The 13,102-nt window shown below is 38.5% G+C and overlaps 1 protein-coding gene across 1 annotated transcript in view; it reads right to left on the bottom strand.

The window, feature by feature from the left end:
• Positions 1 to 13,102, bottom strand: part of CNKSR2 (connector enhancer of kinase suppressor of Ras 2) — a 186,065-nt gene that overhangs the window by 103,995 nt on the left and 68,968 nt on the right. The window lies entirely within an intron of this gene.

Raw genomic sequence — 13,102 nt, 5'->3', positions numbered from 1 at the left:
GTGTATGCTAGTTATGCTAGCAGTTTTAAAGTTATTTTAAATACATTTTCATACTTTGCCGTGATAAACTCTATCATGTATTTCAACTACGTCTTACAATGCAATAAATAGGAGATTATCTAGTCTCATTATGAGACTTATGGGCATTAAAGAAAAAAATCACTTCAAAGCACTAAATCTGATGTGTTTAATTTAGAAACTCATAAATACAAACAATTTAACTTATTTTTTCACAGGAAAAATTCTGAGTTTACTATTAATTTTCAAATGAAGTTCATCCTCCGATTTTACTATATTCCCTGACAGAAGTTTTCTGGCTGGTTCAGATAGTCCTTGGTTGCTTCTCATCTTTTGAAGAGAAATTACCAAATTGGCCTAAGAGAAACAAGTCACATAAGAGGCTGTCAACAACAAATTGAAGAAAATTGATGTCCACATTGGAGGCATGCTTTTTTGTTCCCGCGTAGTTTACATCCCATCAAAATTCATATTGACACAGACTAAACAGAAGCAATCTTGTTTGAGGAGGTCAGGTTGGAAAGAGAAAAATGCAGTGAATGTATCTGGAACTGAAAACTCTTTTCCAGAAATCGACTTTAGTGATATTTAATCTACACTTTCTTTTAAGTGTGCTTTGAATTTACTCTCTCTAATCACGCCTCATCATCTTCCCTTTTCTCATTACCACCACAATTATCAATTCTCAACTTCTAATCGTCCAGTTTCTGGGCAGACCTTTCAAAGTCCCTAACATATCCTTTATCCTGCCCATGTACTGTAAAAATGGACAGGAATAAGAAACGTTTCATTGCTGGTCTGAAAATTCAATAGATACGTAAAAGGACTATATTAGCAGACAACTTTACTCACATTAGAACAGCCCAAGCAATTCATTTTTAAATCAGCACACTATACTAACTGGGTACCCGTTTTTAAGGGCCCAAGCAAGTTACTGTTGCTTGCTCTAAAATAAATTTACGTTGTTAAACCAAGTGCCATCAACAAGTGGTACTCAGGAGAGGTGTCTCTAGTGGCAGCCTAAGTCCAGCGTTGGGTTTCGATGCACAGTGCCTGAATCCCTCCTGGCTGCCAGTGTAGCGCATGGCCGAACGCAGGGAGGGCCGAGGGCAGACGAGGGCAGCCCACAGGCACAATGCAGCCAGTCCCTGGGTAATATTGGGAGCCCTGGGGTGGGAAGTGCACGCACTGCATGGGCACAGACCTGGGTGCCTGAGGGAGCACAGCACACCTTGAGGAAAGGTGGAGCTTGGAGCAGGACAGGACTATGGACTTAAGGAGCAGCATGGGAAGGTGAGAATGGCATACAAAGACAGGGGAACTGGGGGATGAGGGAGAGGAGAGTAAGGGAGCACCACAGGGTGCCCTGAAGGGTTATGCCGATCAAATCCTGCCAAGAAGACTATAGCACCTTTGCTGGAAGAATCTACTACCAAGGTAAAGGAGGGATAGAAAGGGTAGCCCATGCCACCTGAGGAGCGATAACCCAAGGCCAGATGAACAGTGCTGCTGGGGGAAGGCAAGAGAAGAGCCATCACCCACCCAAAGTGGAGGGCAACGCTCTGCACCAGAAGAAGTAAGCCTGTGGGCAGGCTACCTCCAAGTTTCTCATCTCATCCCACCGCTACACGCCCAGAGATTGTGGCCAGGCTGGGAAGCCTCACCAGTATGCTCCAGAGATACTCAGGGCTACCCAGGTTGCTTCAGCGGGGCAAGATGGGCATGCAGGAGCCCTGTGCAGCTGCAACCAGCTCTGACACATCCTCCTCATCTCCCCTGCCTCTACCCCTCACTTCCCACCGGCATCTCTACAACCTGGAATATCTCAGCACCCATTACCCCAAATAGCAAGGTGCGGTTACAGAGGTCTGCTCCCCCAGCCACCACCTAGGCAAAGAAGACATCCCTGAGCAAGATACGACATATTTTAAGAGACCCCAACTTTTCTTTGGCTTGCAGCAAGCACATCTGGATGACAATATAACAATGGCCTGAAACGGAACTTTTATTTTGAATTCTTATTCTAACTTGCCAAGAACTTCAACATTTTAAACTGTTAAACAGTTGTTCTTAAACTAATGACCTTTTTTCCCTAGATGAGTCGATTTCCCCCTTTATGACAAGCTCGGAAAATTGGTAGCAATCTTCCCTTTTTCTGAAAGTAAGCACGACCATTCACTGTATTTTTTTTTTTTCCACACACAGCTGCACCCATGACAGCATTCTGAAACTCTTGTTGCTCATTCATGATTTCTGTACGTACCACCTTATGTTATGAGCCAGAAAAGAGTTCTGTAAAACATGAACATGAAGGCAGCTCCAATACAATTGGATGGACCTAAACTAAGTATTTTTAGGATGCTACAAGATCCAGTCTGAAAAAAAAAAAAAAAAAAAAAAAAAAAAAAAAAAAATAATCGAGCACACGTATCCCAGTGAAACCATGGAACAGATGCATCATTTAAAAGCAGTGTGCAAATCTAATGCACACTGGAACTACATCATCTAGCAGAATTATAGTCAAATGATAAATAGAACAGAGTCCATATTTTTATAGGTATATTCCTGTTCAAAGGGTCACCAGAGTCCCATGAAAGTTAATGACAGCTTTCTGCTTCCATGAAGAGAAAACTGTCTTTTTTCCCCAGTTACTATAATTCATTTCTGACTCACAGATTTGTAAAAGGAAAAGTAGTAATCTCTTTGCACTTCTGAAGAAAAAGTAATATTTTCCTGCTAAATACAAATTGCAAAGCCATCTGCTATTTTCTTGCTAAGCAAATACACAAAATCCACTCTAGTGTTTCATTTTTAAAAGTTACTGGAAAGGGGAGATAATCAAAATTCTTACTCTTTCAATGCTGCCTGTTATAAGTGGAATGCAGCCAGATTATCAAACATTTCAAGCTTCAAGCTTTGCTCATTTTTGAACTAAAAAATAGAATTTCTAGGAGGAAAGTGTATTCACCTTAAGAAATAGGTGCTTTTTAAAGAAATTCCATATCTGTCACCCATCTTGCATTTTATAAATAAAAATTAGCGTGTAGGAAAAAAAAAAAAAAAACAACACCACAACACTGCACTTCAGATCACTGTCTATCAAACCTAGCACGCTGTTAAGCAAGTCAGAATCTGACAAGAAACTATCGGGCGTCATGCTGCTAAATTAACAGATTGATTTTCATGAACACTGGCCAGAAATGAGGATGGTCAGCTGGCAGCCCTGTGAAACAAATATGTTAGCAGCAAGAATCTCCCTCCCTTCCCCCAGCTGCAGGTGCCTGAAAAAGCTAAAAAATAATGGAAGGTCATAGGTCTTCCGCCTCCAGAAAACATTATTTGGTGAGGAAACCACAGAAGGATGTTTACAACATGGACTCCCACAGAGATGAAAGCTGTATCTGTACGCAGTAGGAGAAGCAGTGTCAGGAGAGTAGCAGATGCCTTTCAGGGATTTATCCAGCTTCTTTAGGCTAGCATGATAATGAACGTCCATGCTTGTGTAACAGTTTTGTCCCAAAGAGGAGAGGTTAATAATATTGTGATTGCATATGCTGCAATTCTAATTAAAGAGTATCTCGGCTATGTTAAATAAATGCAATTTTAATGCAGTGTTAAAGAAGGCAGTTCTGTGCACCCTTAGAATGTCACTGTATCGTTGTCCAAAGTCACAACAGTCTGTATATGAAGTACATTGAAGAAAATCACATCTTTTACTTGAGCAAAACCTGATGTTTCATAAAAACTTCTGCTTACTACCACTAAACTATGAAATAAGTAATTTTTATATTCATTTTGGCTACATAAACTAAAGCTCACAATTAAGAGACTTTCCCAAGAATAAACTAAGTTAGGACCCAAATTGAGAGCTGGATACAGAAGCCTGTCATTACCCTGCTCTAATCCCATTTCCATGTCAGAAAATGTGTCTGATCCAGAGCAAAACTTCTGACTGATTTTATTACCTTGCTCCTTTTAGGTATTTGCACAGCTCAGTTCCACCATAATTCAACAAACTTCACAAGTGTTAGTAACATAACTGCACAGCACCACAGTAATGGAGACAAGCATCTGTTTTACCCATGGGGGAACTAAAAACTGAATTATCCAGGGACACAGAATCAGTTCTATGTTGAAGATTGGACACCATTTAATAACAATGCTTACCTTTCACTTTTCACTGATACAATCAACCTTCAGTTCAGAGCTACCTCACTGTTTTGCTTTTGAGTCATTGCTAGCAACATCCTAGAACAAATAAACGAGTATATTTGTTGTGAACAGCAAAGATTCCAACTTTATGGGTTTGATTATATCCTATTTTACAGATGTAAGGTCAGTGACTAGGTACAATTTTTGAGGGGAAAAGGGCGTCATTTCCCAATTTCAGGGTATGGCTCTAAAAAATGGGGCTGACTTCAGTTCACTCAGTTTTGGTGTACCTCTGAAATTTGAAGCATCTTCCCCACAGTGACTGGCTGCCTCCCGTGTGGTGACTGTAAGGCATCTCTATCGCCAACCAAGAGTACAGATAATCAGAAGAGACAGGTACTGGCAATTTGGAGGGTTTTCATCCAGGCTTCCATCCACTTGTGGAGTGCATATCTCAGCATTATTTAGCCTCAGAGGAACTAAACTCAGTCCTCCAAACCCTAGAGGGGTGTCTCAAGCACTAAGATGTGCATAATTTCAGGTTAAAGGCCTTCCCTGAGGGCAAAGCACTGCGATGATGGAAATACATGAGTACAAAGCCCAGTCACACAACGGGCAAGGAACCATCACATCCCTCTGTTGCGACCAGGGAAATGATGGTTCTGGTCCCAGTTCCCAGTGACCACTTTTTTGTGTAACATGAATGCATTACAAGCTACACACACAGTGCAGGGAATGGGCTTTGAAAGCCACATTGCGATGAACAGGCCCTCCTTGTTCTTCAGCAAGGGCACAGACATTAAACTATATGAATAAAGGTGCTGCCACCAGAGTCCTCACCTGGCCCTACTTTCAGGAGCTTCCAGAGGACAGGCGCTTCCCAGGCGACTACCTCCACTTCAGTGGGGCTCCTGGAGAGGGACAGACCTCCACTGCCCAAGAACGGACATTTTGGCATCCCTGGGTGGCCACAGGTGAGCGCTAAAGAAACTTTAAGGATAAGCAGGGAAGTGCTGATAAATGTCTAAGCAGGTGCAGAGGGAGAGTGCAGTGGTACACACTGAAGGCGTGAAGGCAGGATTTAGGCAGACTGGATTGCACCCCAGTTTCTCACAGATTAAGCTGCAGTATGGATGTGGGTGGCCTCATCCTGCCTGGGGGGGAAGGGAACAGCCAAGTTCTCCGTACTTCACACAGCATAAGGGACATGCTCCTCAGTGGTGACCCTGCAGTATTAACCCACCACAGCCTTGTTTGCCTTACAGTAACTCATTTGTGCTGCTGTGTGCTTACATCTCACAATGGGAATTTGAGGCATGTGTGTGTGCATTGCATATTCTCATATTTAAATTCCCCAAAAGGTTGTCTGGGAATTAAAATAATAAACATATATAAACATGCATGCATACACACATATGTAAATAATTTTGTTTCAGATTAAATTTACATTAGCACAACTTAATATTTTAGAAGGCTTCCGGTGAGTCAATAATTCCAAGTCTTTGACCCCCCGCCCTTTTCAATGTATAAATAAAGTCCCTGAGATCCACAGCTGCCCTGCAGCTAGATAGTGCTGCTATCCTTGAAACAGATGTTTCTTGAGACTGAATTCATATAGTGAAAATAAATTAACATGTGTACAAAGAAAGTGTAAAAAAAAAAATAATTCTTAAAGGTCACTAACAACCAAGCAAATGGAAAAAAAAATAATCAAAAAGCCTTTAATTGATCTGAAACCTTACGTAGCATCACTTAGCTAAAGGAAGGACAGGGATAGGGAGTTAAAAGAAATTGTCATAATAAAGCAGTAATTATTTAGCCAAGAGAGTTCTTTCCCTTTTTGTTCCATTTTACTACTATTAAAATAATTAGCCATACACTATGTACAGCGTTCAAGACACTAAGGTGTTCTAAGCCAGTACTGAGGGTTTTTTAATAAAAAATTACATATTCAGAGCACATTTACTCACACTGGGCATAGAAATTCCCTGCTTTAATTTTTCCTCCCTCATGACACACCATTAACTTGCTTTTCCTACTATTTTGATCTACTTCTACAACAACTATCACTGCCTTACACTTCCTCACACTTACCTCCTAACTTCATCAGGATAAGAAAATGAATTACGCAACATAAGATCAGGCTGGAACCTGAAAATCAGCTGTGTAAGTTACACAGCTGCTACCTGCACAAAGCACAGAGGTATTCAAAACTATTAAATCCTAACTCATACCTGGTCCAGGCTGTGCACAATTTAGTATCAGCCAATTAATTTGCACAACATTGAAGACATCTCTCCTTACCTTTCATCTCCTTCTCTACAGTGCACTTCAATTTTCAGCAATTTCAGTTAAAAGGAAGATTATTCGCAGCAGAATAATACCTACCTTTCTCTCTAAATACACATACCTGAAGTTATACTAACAGTAAGCCTTTTAACCTATTATGAGACAAAGAGAGTAATATAATCTGTATTTTGTTCTATAGGCATCAACATAGTTAACAGAAAACTCCAATTCTACTTATTATCTGCTATTTTGGCATAAAACATATGCTCTAATCCTATACTTCACACATCAGAGACTAAGAAATTTTGAAATAATTACTTTAACTGCAGAATTTACAGTATTCTCACTAAAGAGAATATACTGTTAACATTGTCATTTAAATTGCCTGCAAATAGAAACTTTTGAAATAATTTTGAAATAATTACTTTAACTGCGGAATTTACAGTATTCTCCCTAAAGAGATTATACTGTTAACATTGTCATTTAAATTGCCTGCAAATAGAAACTTTACTAAGACTAGTAGTCAGTAGCAACTACTATGAGAGTATGAAATTATTTTTGTCAGGAATATATGCAAAAGGTGTTTGGCAGCACATTGTCTTTCAATATATCTGTTGGAAATATTAACACCATTTACAGTACCTCTTAGAGGACTTCTTTTTTTCCCTATAGAAACACTACCATATGGAAAAAAAAAAGTAAACCATAAAACAACTGTACAAAATAAATAAATTAAAATACATCATCTCCCAGTATGTTCTGTGAACAAAGATGAATTTAACAATTAGGTCACAAGAATACTCCACAGAATACTGCAGCAGTTTTTACCAGATACATCCTCAGGACTATCGTCATAAGTGCAGCTTGTATAAAAATACCGGATTTGGCTATGGACTCAGTAACTTGGCTACCACCAGTGGTGAAAGTATGAAGGCCCACCAATGACAGAAAAGTCAACAGGTACTGCAGCAGAACTCTTACTACAATTACACTGCTTCTAAAAGAGACATTGGTGCCTTCAAACTCAGCCCAGGTGTGTATTCCCAAACTGTAGTCAGTGATGTACAGAGCCATCTACGTCATCAACTACAAAAGAACATTTTTTTCCAAAGAAAAATTACGGAAGAATTCAATAATCTGCTGAATGGTTATTCATATATGTTCATCTAATCATGATTTAACTACCTGGGCTTAATGACAATAGAGTTGTCCATTCTGGGGTACAGCCAGGACAGAAAAATAAAATAAAGTAAAAAAACTATGGTTTTGATTAAGCTGTGGAACACAGCAAATAGCAACAGGTGACCAAGACCACAATCAGCTGGCAGGGAATACTTCTAGAAATACAGCGTATAGCCACTGAACCCACGTCCCAGTCATATGAGAGGATGGGCATCTCCTGTTGCACCAATTTCTTCTATTACTTCTTGAAAGACCTCCTATAGTAATCTGAACCTCTCAGTGCTTGACTGTTACACAGCTCCATCAATCCCACCAATCTCACAGATGAGGTTTAACATGCCCAGCATATATTCTTCAAGTACTGCAACGCACTCTGCAGCAGAGGGTTGGGATCAGGTGCTGCAGAGCACAGATCAAAGAGCTCACTGAAAGTGGGATGTCGGTGACCAGGTCACAGGACCAAACCTGCCACTCACAAAGCCTGGAGTAAGGAGCAGTTTCCACAATCACTTGTGACTTACAAGTGACCCTGCCAGTGTTCCCTTTCCATTTTGGGGCACAGTCAACCAGATTTAACACTTTCAGCTAAGCCAAGCAGGTTGACTTTACAGTAAGGTAGAAGCGCTCAGATAGTTAAGCTCTGTTATCATCTAGGAGACAGGTAGCTGCTGAAAGCCGGCACAGCGTGGCTTTCTGCTGCAACTGAATGAATTCCACTGGCTGGTGATACAGGTGTGTAGTTAAGCGTGAGAATTTCACATGGAATGAACAAAGGGAAATTATTTAAAGTTTGGCAGAAACATGAAGCAGCGTGGGCTGGCCAAGCTTATGCTGCTCTATCTAACACAGATGCGACAATGACTTGTTTGTTAGCCGATTTCTCCTGCCGGAGTTAGAAATGTGACTGGATGCCCACACTGACACAGCATGCTATTTACATAAAAATGAACCCACGCTCATCAAAGTGGTGTGTCTCTCTCACGTCAACTCCGAACAAGCCCCAAGGATCAATGGAAAACAGGTTCACTGGCAAGAGCATCCAGCATTTGTGCTGCAGAAATGGCAGGAGAGTCCTCGCCCATTCAAACTCCACCAATCCAAAACCAAGCGTAGGGCAGTTCTCAAAGCAGAGATACTTTACCCATGGAGCTGCTGCCGATGACCTCCGTTAATTTTATTTTCCCAAATACTTACTTCATTTGAAAAATATCTGCAGAAAACTAAAATGAATTCTACATACACACATGCGCGCTCTTTCCTAATTCCTGAAAAGACTACCTCCTACCTCTTCTTCAGAGTACCTAGGAATCCTTTCTCCCTGGAGAATATTTCTTGGAAAGCATAACATAATTCATCTGCATTTGTCAAATTTGTCAAGTTGTTTCTCTTCTTCATTTACACTCATGTAAAAACATTTGCGCTCACCACAGGGAAACAAAAGATCATCTTTCCTCACACATTTCATTTCTGCAATAGCATACTTCCTTGACGTATAAATAATATATTTCTGTGTGTATTTGCACATCTATGTACAGAAGAGATCATAAGTAACACCATATCATCTTAACACAAATTCCATGTTAAAGGGAATTGCAAATTCACAAAAGACTTTTTCCAATTGAGAGCCTTTATCAGTAGTACACAATACTTACAGAAACTATAAAGAAAGAAAAGAGAATTAAACTGAAATTTTGAGAGGAAATTTGGAGGACAGACTACATCTGCCAAAAATCAAAGTACAGTCCCTATATCCTGACAAACTACAGAGAGTTCAGGACAGAGCCCTGCAGAGAACTAGGTTACTTCCATAAAGACTTCTGGACATTAACACTTCTGAATAGACCTAAAAGGCTTTTAGATGTAAATCTCACCTATGTTTAAAATTAAATATTCGTGTTAAAATTTACCAAACCATTATAAACAAAGGAAGCCCAAGGATTTGGAAAGGATTAAAATCATGATTTGGGAGCTATTAGTCTATCTCCTCTTCCCGAAAAGCACATGCAAGAGAAGGAAGCTGAGCACAAGGTATATTTCTTTTGAGCTTTTACTATCTTGATGTATTGTTTTGTTTTTCAAATCAAGCATCATAAGAGCATTAAATTATTATTTTAAAGGAAAGATGCTGTTAGTGGAAGTTGTTGTATAAGGTGTCAAACCTCTAACATCAAAGTCTTAGACTGACACTGCTGTTTCCTCCCTTATACTCTTCCAGCCCACTTTCCCACTGAGTCTTTTTAGAAATTCTGTTTCCTTTCAAGCCAAGTTAATAAGGCCTTAATTTAAATACCTATGTTCAAAAAAGCCTAGCTTGGATCTGAAATGGATCCTGCTAAACAGTGCAAAATAACTGAATAAACAGAAATATTTGCATTGTCATTTTTCTACTTACAGGTGTTTTGTTTCTCCCAAAATAAGACATCATCTACTGCAAACTCCATTTTGGATGCACACACTTCAGAAATTCAGATGCACCCCAAGATCAGCATTTCCTATCAGCTGGAATTTGCCAGCTCCCCACAGACCCTGAGAGGTACTGTGGAAGTTGAACTCTTCTCACTAATTGTACAGCGAATCTTAAAAACCCATTCCTTTCTTTTTCTAAGCAAAGATTAAGTTACGGTAAGGATCTAGAAAGGCATCATACCTTCTTAAGTGTTTACCCTTACAGAAAAGCAAGATATGATCTTGTAAATGTATCTATCGTTTTCAGAGGAATTTTAGCAAAATCTCCTCAAAGTTTTTGTACTGTAAATACAAAAAGAATTCCAGCAACTCACTTCTGTGGACTTGACTTGGCCCATAAGAGCCCAAAGGAGTTTCCGCAGTAAGAAACACTCCATATAAAAGCTACGTGTTACCCACATAGCACGATTCCAAAAAATCCTATTTCAATGGTAACTTATAGGTGTTAAGGACATTAAGCATACCAGCTTCTACATGAAACAGATTGATAACTGATGATATTTACCTATTTTGCCAAATTACTTTGCCATATTTTTTCTGTCATCTACATTTACATTTATTCTGATAAGTTTTAGCCAACAAAAATAAATTTTGGGAAACCATGTCTATCACGTGTCATATCATACTTGTGTTAAATCCATAAGTCATATCATACTTGTATTAGAAGTATACGCAATGTGCCAAAAATGCCTCCAAAATAAAGAAACTAGGCACAGGAGATTATACAGGAACAACCTGTTATTCAAGAATCCTACACCATCCTGAGTCTATGCCTCCCTGTTTTCTCCTTGGAACATTTTCTTTACAGCTTTATCACTGATGCAAACAAAAAGAGTACTGTGAACAGTAATAATTCATGTAAGCAATATATTGTTTCCTGCACTTTCAGTTGGTTAAAAGGAGGACTATCTTGAGGCAAAATACACTCTTGAATTATATATGGGCAGAAACATGAGCAGTGCAGCACAGTGCAAATTCTGAATCGCCCGAATGACTTTTTTTCCTTTACACTGGAAATAGTTTAGACAGACAGGCTTTTAGAGGAGATTAAGGATGGAATTTACACAGAAGTTTAAGGTAAGACAGTGCCTAAATCCTTTTGAATTTTAACGGGGGAATCATGCCTCTCAGTTACAGAGCTATTTAAAAAAAATTCTATTCTGTAAGGCAAAACTGACACAGAAGATTCAGATAGCTATCTAACCTCAGTAAACCACAATTTATAGGACAATTTTCTGAACATTAGCTTTTCATTGACTTTAGGATTAATCTCAGTTGGGTTTTTTTTAAATTTTAAAAATTCAGAAGTTATTTACATTGCAGACATCCTGCCAGCAACAAGTGGAATACATCCTGTTATGCGTGTTTTCTATCAACACAGAAAAAGATCAGGGTAATCACTTGAAATCCTTTGAATTCACTGCCGAACAAAATACTATGAAAATTAAGCAACGCTACAAGAAAACAGAGGTTATCAGTAGAGAATTTAAAACCCTTTGACACTCAGTATTAAGATATATATAATAAAAATTAATATTCATCTATTCTCCTACTTTGTTATGCTGCTTATTTGAAAGCCAGTGGCCTTTCTGAAATAATAGATTTTTCATAATTATTAAAATGTGATCCTTGTAAAAAGTGTTAGCTAGCAAGTTGGATCTTTAAAATAATTGTGTGGAATTTCTCCTCCCCATACTTATATTCATTCTTTGAAATATATAGTACTGAAAGCGAGGTATTAGTTTCACTTTGACAAACAGAATACATCAAAATAACTGAAGAAAATACAGAAAAAAATAGTTTTAACTCTAAAATAAATTTAAACTTTGATTTTTTAGATTTTGATTCTCCATCACATAAATAACACTCACATGTGAACAATGTTTCCCTATTTTTTGTTTTAGATTTAGATCTTTAAAAAAATTTAGTCAAAGCTATTTCTATAGTTGATACGAGTGGTAACGTAGGATAAGTTACAAAGAGCAAGCTGAAAAACAGATCCTCTGTTTTCAACTGCTGAACTGCTGAGCCTATAGGAAGTGTGAAAAAAAAAAATGGCAAAAAGCAAAGACAAAATGTAATACCTTCAGAATTCTTTATCTCCTAACTAAGAATCACTGTAAGAATACCTCTTCTCTCCAGAAAAACAGGTTCCTGGAACTGGACAGTAAATTCCTTATGACAATGGTCAGAGTACAAAAGGATTGATTTAGACTCTTGCCAAAAGAAATAAAGATTAAAAAAATGCTGCCATGCCTATAGAAAAGATTGAATATTTGAACTCCATAAATTGGAAACTGAATGAAGTGCACCTTTGTAAAGGTAGCACAGGAAGAGCAATCACATTCCTAAGAGAATGCCAGCTGGCTCTCACTGTGGAAGGGTGACATTAAAATAGAAGTTACTCATATACAAAATCAAAGACGCCAATTATTTTAATTATATTGTTGCTACAACAAAGCAAGAAGATATGTAAATGCATGATTTAGCCAATTATTATACATAGACTCTACACCAAATGTTACTGCTGAAAAATCAAATTAAGTTTGTCTTAGGTCCCTATGGTCCTTTTTCCTAGAGCTACAATCAACTCTTTCCTGTACATCTCAAAATACGTAGCTTTACTAACTACAAAGACAAAACGCCCGAGTCCTACATTCAAAATTCCATACAACTAGGTAAGAAAGCTCATTTTAAGGCTTGTCAAAGAGTTTTTATTATTAGTGTTAGGAGTAAGAATCTGATCTTTCGATCAAATAAATACAGTGTAGATGCGCAAAGAAAACTAGAATAGAGTGGATTGGAAATTTTCAAGTTGACGAGCCAACTTTGTTCCACAGCACCGTCAGAATTTGTTGTAAAAACTAGCAAGCGTAAGGACTGCATGCTTGTTGATGTGCTTCTTCAGATGTGTATACATAACAATGTTCTAAAATGTTTTTCATATTAAATCGATCTCATAAGCTTTCTTAGTGCAGAAAAATAAGTTAGTCAT

The sequence above is a fragment of the Charadrius vociferus genome, unplaced genomic scaffold (genome assembly GCF_000708025.1).
Source record: "Charadrius vociferus isolate BGI_N301 unplaced genomic scaffold, ASM70802v2 scaffold169, whole genome shotgun sequence".
Taxonomy (NCBI): domain Eukaryota; kingdom Metazoa; phylum Chordata; class Aves; order Charadriiformes; family Charadriidae; genus Charadrius; species Charadrius vociferus.
This window is presented reverse-complemented; position numbering and strand designations above follow the sequence as displayed.